We start from the raw sequence: 9,824 nt of genomic DNA on the forward strand, positions 1-9,824 counted from the left end.
AATCTTAGCTTATGATAAAATTCAATATTGCTCACATTCTTTTCTCTTACCTTCTTTCCCTCCATTACACTCATCTGGTCAAGTGCCAGCTCTGCTGACCCTCACCCCTTACCTTACCACTCCCCCTCCCCGACCTCCCTACCCACTCCACCCCGTGCTGCCCCAAACCATCTACCTACTCCTGGCTCACACCTGCACCAGAGCATTGCTAGAATCTAATGCCTAAATGAGTTGCCAGGTCTCACTAAGTTCACAATCACAAATCCAAAATTAACATTGCCTAGCAATTCTAGTTTCTACTTTCCTGAACACCTATATCTTACTTTCTCTTCTCCTCTTTCCTCAGAATAATCTTATACTCTCTTCCCAAACAAATACACATTCCCATTTGATGACTTTGCCTCATCCTTCATGGAGAAGTGGAAGAAATTAGACCAATGGGCTATCGTCTCACCAACCTACCCCTATAGTTACTGACACTTTGCATTCCCTCTCTTCCAGTGAAGCACCCTTGAACTTGTCACTGTCTGAGCTTCACTTTCTTCTCTCAACCCTCTCCATTGACACTTCTGTCCACCAATGAGATTAGTCACATCAAGGACACTGATGTGCACATCTTGCCAAGTCAGTGGTCCTACTACATTCTTACCAGATCTCCCAGCGCCATGCTTAATAGTTGGCCACTTTCTCTTTTCAAATACTCTCCGAGTCACCCTATGATGGTTAATTTATGTGTCAATTTGACTGGGCCATGGGGTCACCACATATTTGGTCAAACATTATTCTGAACGTTCCTGCGAGCATGTTTTGGAAAAGACTAACATTTAAACCAGTGGACTGTGTAAAGTAAATTTTTCTCCCTGATGTCAGTAGGCCTGAATAGAACAAAAGGCCTGCCTCTTCCATGAGCAAGAATTTCTCCTGCCTGGCTGCCCTCACATTGGGACATCAGCTTTTTTCTTGCCTTCAGACTTGAACTGAAATACCAGATTTTCCTGGACCTTAAGCCTGCTGGTCTTCAGATGGGAACTCCATGATCAGTTCACCTGGTTCTTCTCAAGCCTTTGGACTTGGACTGAAGCTAAACCATCAGCTGTCCTTGACCTTCAATTTTTCAACTCACTCTGCAGATGCTGGGGCTTGCTGGGCTCTAATAATGTGAGCCAATTCCTCTAATAAATGTGTGTGTGTGTGCATACGTGCGTGTGCGTTTGCATATGTGTCGTATTGGTTCATTTCTCTGTAGAACCCTAATCAAAGCATATACTCTCCTGGTTTTCTCCTCCCATTAGGTACCCCTTGGCCAGTCCTCCTGTGCTCCTTCTCTAAGTGCTAGCATGTCTTGGGTGTGGTTCTAGGCCCTCTGTCCCTCTCTATCTACATAATAACCTCAACTAGTGTCCTCTGCCTGACACTGTGGCTTTAAATAGTGTCTACGTGCCAATGATTCCCGCATCTGTATTTCATACCCTGATTTCTCCCCTCAACTCTAAACTCGTGTATCCATACTTATTGCCATCTCTTGCTGGATTCTTCATAGGCATCTCTATGGCCAAACTTAACCCCCAATTCCTTCCCCAAACATTGTTTCTTCTCCAGTTTTCTTCCTCTCCATGCACGATGACACTGTCCATCTCGCTGCTCAAGTCAGAAGTCAGAGGGTCTTCGCCCACAAGCACACTGTGGAGATATTGTGAGTTCGGTTCTATACCACCGCAATGAAGTGAATATTGCCGTAAAATAAATCAAAAGAATTGTTTGCTTTCCCAGTGCATATATAAGTTATGCTTACACTCTGCTGTGGTCTATTAATCAATTGTGTGATAAGCACTATGTCTAAAAAAGTGTACATGTCTTCATTTAAAATTACTTGTTTGCCGGGGCGCCTGGGTGGCTCAGTGGGTTAAAGCCTCTGCCTTTGTCTTGGGTCATGATCCCGGGGTCCTAGGATCGAGCCCCGCATCGGGCTCTCTGCTCAGCAGGGAGCCTGCTTCCCCCTCTCTCTGCCTGCCTCTCTGCCTACTTGTGATCTCTCTCTGTCAAATAAATAAATAAAATCTTTAAAAAAAATTACTTGTTTGCCAAAATATGTTAACCGTCATCTGAGCCCTCTTCTGTGAGTCATTGCTTCTCAGCCTTTTGGCCAAGATCGAGTGAGCTTTCAGTGAGTCATAATCACTGATCACAGATCACTGTTACAAATACAATAATAATGAAAATGTTGAAATATTGAGAGAATTGCCAAAATGTGACACAAAGACATGAGGTGAGCTGTTGGAAAGATGGTGCTGACAGACGTGTTCCACACAGGACTGCCACAAACCTTCGCTCGGTAAAAGCCACAGTAAACCGTACAGCACAATACAAGGAGGTATGCCTGAGTTCCTTCCTCCCCCTTCTCCTCTACCCAACACATGCCATTCATCAGCCCATCGGCAAGTTCTTTCAACTCTGTTGCCCTCATATAATCCCAATACCAGCCAGCATCACTCCAGTTCCAGCCATGGAGTCCTCTACCCTGGATGGCCACAACCCTCCTCACTCTCGGGGTCTAATCTTGACCCCCCCATCCCAAAATTCATTCTTTGTGCTTTAGGCAAAGGAGACTCAAGAAATAAATAAACACTATCACATAATTCCCCTGCTGCAAGTCTCCAAGAGCTCTGCCTCATAATTAGAATAAAATCCAAACTCCGCGAGTGGCCTGTAAGCCCCAGTATGATCTGTTGCGCTAATCCTCCAAGTTTGTTCTTGCCTTGGGATCTTTGCTCTAGAAGGCGGCAGAGGGCTGCCCATGCTGCCCACCCATCCTCATGTTCACGTAGCTTGAGTTCTAGTCACTGAGGTCTCAGTTTACATAGTACCTCTGAGAGGCTTCCCTTATCTGAGCCCCCAGTCTGAAGAAGCCCGAATGTCTCTCACTCCAAGGCTTTGCACTACCCAGCCCTTCCCTTTCCCTCCAGGATGAGTGGAGGAGACCCCGTGCTATAGCCATTAAAGAGCACAGCATTAAGGAAAGAGTAGGAACTTTCAGGGCGCCTGGGTGGCTCAGTGGGTTGTGCCTCTGCCTTCGGCTCGGGTCACTGTCTCAGGGTGCTGGGATTGAGCCCCACATAGGGATCTCCACTCAGCGGGGAGCCTGCTTCCCCCCCACCTGCTTCTGCCTGCCTCTCTGCCTGCTTGTGATCTCAATCTCTGTCAAATAAATAACAAAATCTTAAAAGAAAAAAAGAAAGAAGGAAAGAAAGAAAGAAAGAAAGAAAGAAAGAAAAGGAAATTTTGAATGAGAATTTTAAAATGATCCTTTTGGGGCACCCGGCTGCCTCCGTCGATTAAGCATCTGACACTTGATTTTGGCTCAGGTCATGAGATCAAGTCCCCAGTCAAGCTGTGTCAGGCTCTGCACTCAGTGGGGAGTCTGCTTGAGATTCTCCCCCTCCCTCTCTCTCTCTCCCTCTGCCCCTCACCCCCTACTCATGTGCACAGGCACTCTGTCTCAAAAAAATGTAAAAAAAAATAAAAATAAAAATGATCCTTTTGTCCTTTTGTAATCCTGTTTGTTTTCTTCATCTAGTTAAATAATTTCTTGGTTGTTTGCCTACTTACTCATCTATTCAATCAACAAACATTTGTTGAGTACAAACATTTGTGGAGTACTTACTACGCGCTAGTCGTTGTTCTTGGTCCTGGACACATGACAGTGAATAAGACAGACATAAGGCTTCCATTCCATCAAGAGAAGAAAAACAAACAAACAAACAAACAAAAAAATCACACTTCGGAAAAGTAAAACTAAAAACAGAGTGATGTGATCGCGAGCAGCTGGCAGATTACCTTATAAGCCGTAGGGCAATTAAGTGAAGTCTCTGATGAGCTACTGTCTTGTAGTTCTATCAGCATTTTGCAGACCTCTACCGGGATTCAGTTTCATTACTGTAAGATGGGAATAATGATAACAAAATCGACCTCACTGGGTCTTTGTGAGATAGTATGAGTTTTACACATCAAGTGTCAGAAACATGCCTGACATATTAAAAAAAAAAATCTATAAATGTTAGTTTTTATTACTCTAAACTGGGGTCCCAGATAAGATTTCTTGGAAGAAGAAACATTTAAACTGAGGCCTAAAGGACAAGAAGGACTCAGCCTTGTAGAGATGGGGACCAGGAAGCGTGTTCCAGGCCGAGGAAGCATCTGGTACAAAGGTTCGTTCGGGTGGGGTGGGTCAGGCACTAAAGCTGTGTGGGAGTGATCCTGCATCCTGGAAGCCAGACGAGGAATGTGAATTTCATTTCAATGCTTTGAAAAAGCAACGATCATTTAAAACAGAATCACTTGGCCTGTTTTGCAGAGAATGGAGTTTGGGGAAGGAAAGAGTGGAAGCGGAGAGACCAGCTGGAGGAAGGGCTACGTCAGAGACCGACGTGAGAGAGTCTGCCCTCAGGACAGTGAGGGTAAAGAGAAGTGATGGGTTACTTTGTGTCCTACTTGATTTTTAAACCTCCTGTTCTGTATGGTGCTTTCATTTTCCATTTTATAGATTTTTTTCTTGTTTTTTTTTATTTGTTTGTTTTGTTTTATTTTGTTTTAAAGAGACAGAAAGAGTGTGTGGATAGAGGAGGGTCAGGGAGAGGGACAAAGGGGGAGAGAGAGAGAGAATCCCAAGCAGGCTCCACACCCAGCATAGAGCCTGATGCGGGGCTTGATCTTAGGACCCTAAAGTCATGACCTGAGCTAAAAATCAAGAGTCAGATGCTTCACTGATTGAACCACCCAGGGGCCCCCATCTTGCAGATCTTTAAAGCTGTAATATATATTCCGATATTCCAGACCTTTTCTATTGAGTTCTTCAAAGCATGGAGAAATTGACTTTTCTTCCACAGAAAAATTGTTTCAAAAGTATTCACTAATTAATAATTCTCCATGAATTTAAGCTTTGAAAAATTTCTTATCTATGGACTACTCATTTTTCATATTTCTAATCAATTATCAAAACATATTCATTCATTTTCTTTATCTTTTTGATTTTGAAAAATCTTATACAGCCAAGTTTTCTGTTTCTTTTTTAAATTGCTATTGTGTCTCTTTCTGGATTCTTATTCATTGAAGTAGAGTCTTATTATCCTACTACTATTTTGAAATTGCTCCATAATAGATTGTAAAATCTGACAACAGCCCTAGTCTCCTCTTTCGGGTATTTTTTTAAATCTTCTAATCCATTTATTTTTCCATATGAATTTTAAAAAATAGTTTATCTCTATATTTATTGTTCTCTATATATTTAATTGGAATTTCAGGGAGAAAAAAAAATGCGTACCTTAAACACAAGTATGCAATTACAGATTAAATAGAGAAAACAGACATAAAAATACTTAGCATCAGGTTTTAGAACTTACTTCTTACATACCAATGTTTATTTCTTTCCTGTCTCCCTCCCTCCTTTCTGCCTGTAAACACACTCTATTTAAGAATATTCTAGAACTCTCCATCTATGTGATTCCTTTTTCAAAGGACTGCCAGTAATAAAGTTAAAAGCTAGCACTGAAATGATACTTACTATGTAGAGGGACTGTTTGAAGCACTTTACATTTTTAACTCATGTAATTTTCCCAGCTCTATGAGATAAGCATTATTATGATCCCATGTTACAGTCAGAAGAACTAAAGCAAAGAATTAAATAACTTCCTAGTTCCTACTGAGAGTGGAAGCCAGAATTAGCACCCAGCAGCTTTCTCTCTAGGCCAATCTCTGAAGCAATACCCAACATGGTTTATTACTGTACCAATAAATATATACTACATCTTTTGTTGTTTTAAGTATATCTTTGTGACATTAAAAATTAGATCTCTTATTTTTTAGCTGGCTATGACTGGTTATACAAGGATCTTATTGACTTTTTCTATATTTATTGCCATTAGCCTATTTTTATATATCCAGGATATTTTTAAGCTAAGTCCTGGATTTTCTAGAAATATCACTTGCAACATCTGCAAATAATGGTGCTTTCTCTTTTCATGTTTAATTACATTAACATGGAATTTCCAAAGCAATAGCAAATCATTGTGTCAGTGGGAATAAGACTTTAGACCTGAAGTTAAAGAGAATGTGTTTCATTATTGGATCAAATTGCTTAAGAGTGTTTTTTTTTTTTTAACATATTTGAATATAGTCATCTTGTCTCTGATAGGAACAAACATTCCCTTAATAATAATAAGTAGAGCTGAGATTTCCCTCCCACTCAAACTTAAATTACAAAGTTCAATGCTTTGGCTTAGCACATCTTGAAAATATAAAACTGACTTTAATTCAGCTAAGTTGGATTTGAATGTATAGGAAAACCCAAGTGTGATTTAGAGATTGTAGGGAAAGGAAATGAGCTTTCGATGAAAACACGTTTACTAGTGAACTGTTTAAGGCACTAATTCTCAAGCTTGGCTGCCCATTGGAATTGACTGGTAAGATTTACAAATTTACTGATTTCTGGGTCCCATTCCCAGGTAATCTGATACAATTAGTCTGGGGTACAGTATGGGCATTGGGCATTTGTTAAAGAACCCCAGGTGACTCAAATGTATGACCAAGTTTTATAACCACTAATTTGGGGGAGATTTTAAACCTATTTCTCCCACTGTACAAATTCTGGTTACTAGGTTTGTGTAGGCTACTATTAAAATATATCAGTGTGGGGACGCCTGGATGGTTCAGTCAGTTAAAACATCTGCCTTCTGCTCGGGTCATAATCCCAGGGTCCTGGAATCGAGTCCTGCCTCGGGCTCCCTGCTCAGTGGGAGCTTCTCTCACTACCCCTGCCTGCTGCTCGCCCTGCTTATGCTCTCACTCTCTGTCAAATACATAAAATCTTCTAAAAAGACTAAAAATAAATAAATAAACAAATAAAGACAAGCTTCACTGACTCTTTGAAAAAAATATATAAATAAGTACATATACAAATATATATTTATTTTAGATATATATGTGTACACACACACACCAGTGTGCACACCAACTTTCATAGCAGTGTTATTCACAGTAGTGAAAAGACGGAAACAACCCAGTGCCCATTGACGCACGTGAATGGATGAGGAAAATGTGCTGCGTACACACAATGGACTATTATTCGGCCTGAAAAAGGAATGAAAGTCTGATAGATACCATAGCGTGCGTGCACCTGGAAGACATCACGCTGAGTGAAATAAGCCAGACACAAAAGGACAAACACAGCATGATTCCGCTTTCATGAAGTCCCTAGAATAGTCTAATTCATAGAGACAGAAAGTAGAGCAGAGGTTACCAGGGGCTGGGAGGAAGGCGGGTGGGGAGTTATTATTTCACGGGTACAGAGTTTCAGTTTGGGAAGATGTAAAATTTCTGGAAACGGGTGACGGTGACGTTTGTACAGCATTGTGAATGGTCCTGATGCTGAAAAACAGTTAAAATGGCCAAATTTTGTGTTTACAACAATAATATAATTCAAACAAAAACAGTTGCCAGGAGTGGGCTGTGAACCGCCTTCTCCATCTAAGTTTAGCATGTTCTTGTGAAGGAATTGTAGTTCCGAGTGGTTTCGAAATTGCCTTAATAGACTTTGTCTGGTAGTGGTTTTTTCCTCCCCCACGCCATTTTCAAAGAAGGTTGCTCTGTTCCTTGCCTCATAGAACCTTCCCACGTGCACAGCCAGGTAGAAGCACGAAGCCGCCATTGGCGGCAGCGCAGCGCTGGGAAGCCTATCATGGGGGGCCTTTGGGAGCAAGGACCAGAAAGGTGTGCCCCCTTCACCCTCCCACCTTTGAGGGGCTCCTGCCTGGACCGCTCATGGACACACCAGACAAAACTGAGATGCCAAAAATCACCATTGTTGTGAAGTGACACTTGTCAAGAGAGGTCTAATTTTTTTCTGACTTGCTAATGCTTTGGGGGTTCTGAAGAGGAAGACGAATGGAATCATGTCTTTTGGGTATCGATTTTCATGAGGTAAATGAGGCCTTTTAAAATCTGTCTCAACTGCAAGCGATGGATCACAGTATCAGAGAAAGGCTTTGCATTACAGTCGTGATCACGTGCTTGAGCCGAAGACAAGTGAGCTTTCTTGGCTTGGTTTCCCTATGCAAAAGGGCTGTATCATGTATGCATATTGGATACAAATAGCAAGTTGCTCATATTTAGAATTTTTCTCAATTTTGGAAGATGTAGAGGCTAGGAGACTTGCCACATGTACTTTCTCCCCAAGAAGAAGTTTCTAGAACTGCACTGTCTAGAAGCATGTTCCTGAAATGTGGCCAGCACTACTGTGGGTATGAATTTCCTGGGACCACTGTCACAAATGACCACAAATTTGGTGGCTTAAAACAACTCATGTTTATTGTCTTACAGTCCGAAATCAGTTTCACTGGGATGACATTAAGGTGTCTGCAGGCCCACACTTCTTTTGTAGTGTCTAGGGAACAACCCCCTCCCCCTTTTTTTTTAAGATTTTGTTTATTTACTTGACAGAAAGGAGTGAGAGCAAGAAAGAGAGTGAGCACAGGGAGAGCCAGAGAAGCAGACTCCCCACCCAGCTGGGAGCCCGACCTGCGGCTCAAGCCTGGGGCCCTGGGATCACAACCTGAGCTGAAGGCAGACGCTTAACCGAAGGAGCCACCCAGATGCCCCAGGAACAACCCATTTCCAGAGCTTCATTCCAGGCCTCCCTCCTCTGTCTTTGAAGCCAGCAGCATAACATTAGCTGTAGCATTGCTTTCTTTGTTCTGCCATCCAATTGCTCTCAGTTTCTTTCTTTTTTTTTTTTTAAGATTTTATTTATTTGACAGAGATCACAAGTAGTCAGAGAGGCAGGCAAAGAGAGAAGGGGGGAAGCAGGCTTCCTGCCAAGCAGAAAGCCCGATGCGGGACTCAATCCCAGGACCCCGAGACCATGACCCGAGCAGAAGGCAGAGGCCCTAACCCACTGAGCCACCCAGGTGGCCCTCAGTTTCTTTCTTATGAGGACACCTGTAAGTACATTTACAGACCACTCAGATAGTCCAGGATAATTTCTCCATCTCGAGTCTTTAGCTCAATCACATCTGCAATATAAGTTGAAATTCACAGGGTCTGGAGATTAGGATGTGGTTATATTTGGAGGCCATTGTTCAAGCTACCATACTAAGGAACTGCATTTTGAATAGAATGAAATTTGAATTTAAATAACCATCTGGCTAGTGGCTACCATTTTGAATGGCAGAGACACGAAGATTTTCAAATTCACAAGAGGTTCTAAAGACCCCACTGCCTTCATGTTGTCTAAAAGCCAGTATCAGGTATAAAATAAATAAGTCAAGGAGATGGAACGTACAGCATAGGGAATAGAGCCACTCATATTGTAATAACATTAATAACATTGTGTGGTGACAGATGGTAAGTACACGTATCACGGTGAGCAGTGTGTAATCAATAGAATTGTTAGTTCCCTATATCGTGCACCTGAAACTAATACAACATTGTATGTCAATTATACTTAAATAATAAAAAAGATTTTTAAAGCTACACATGCCTAAAGGGAAAAGAAAAGGCCAAAAGCAGGTGCTTCATTTCATAGTCATCTTGTTTATTGTTGGTCTAGTCTTAAAAACAAAACAAAACAAAACAAAACAAAAACTAAACAAATTTGTTATTTAGAGAATTGAAACGCATCATCCCATAGATAGGATAAGGAAAACTCCTAGTGATTCTTCACCATCGAGCAAAGATTTACTGAGCATTTTTGAGAGCCCAGGCACTGAACTCTGAAAGTAGTTCACAATCTACAACATAATGGATACACATCGTGATGGCGGGAAGAAACTGAC

Source organism: Meles meles, chromosome 2 (assembly GCF_922984935.1).
Source record: "Meles meles chromosome 2, mMelMel3.1 paternal haplotype, whole genome shotgun sequence".
Lineage (NCBI taxonomy): Eukaryota > Metazoa > Chordata > Mammalia > Carnivora > Mustelidae > Meles > Meles meles.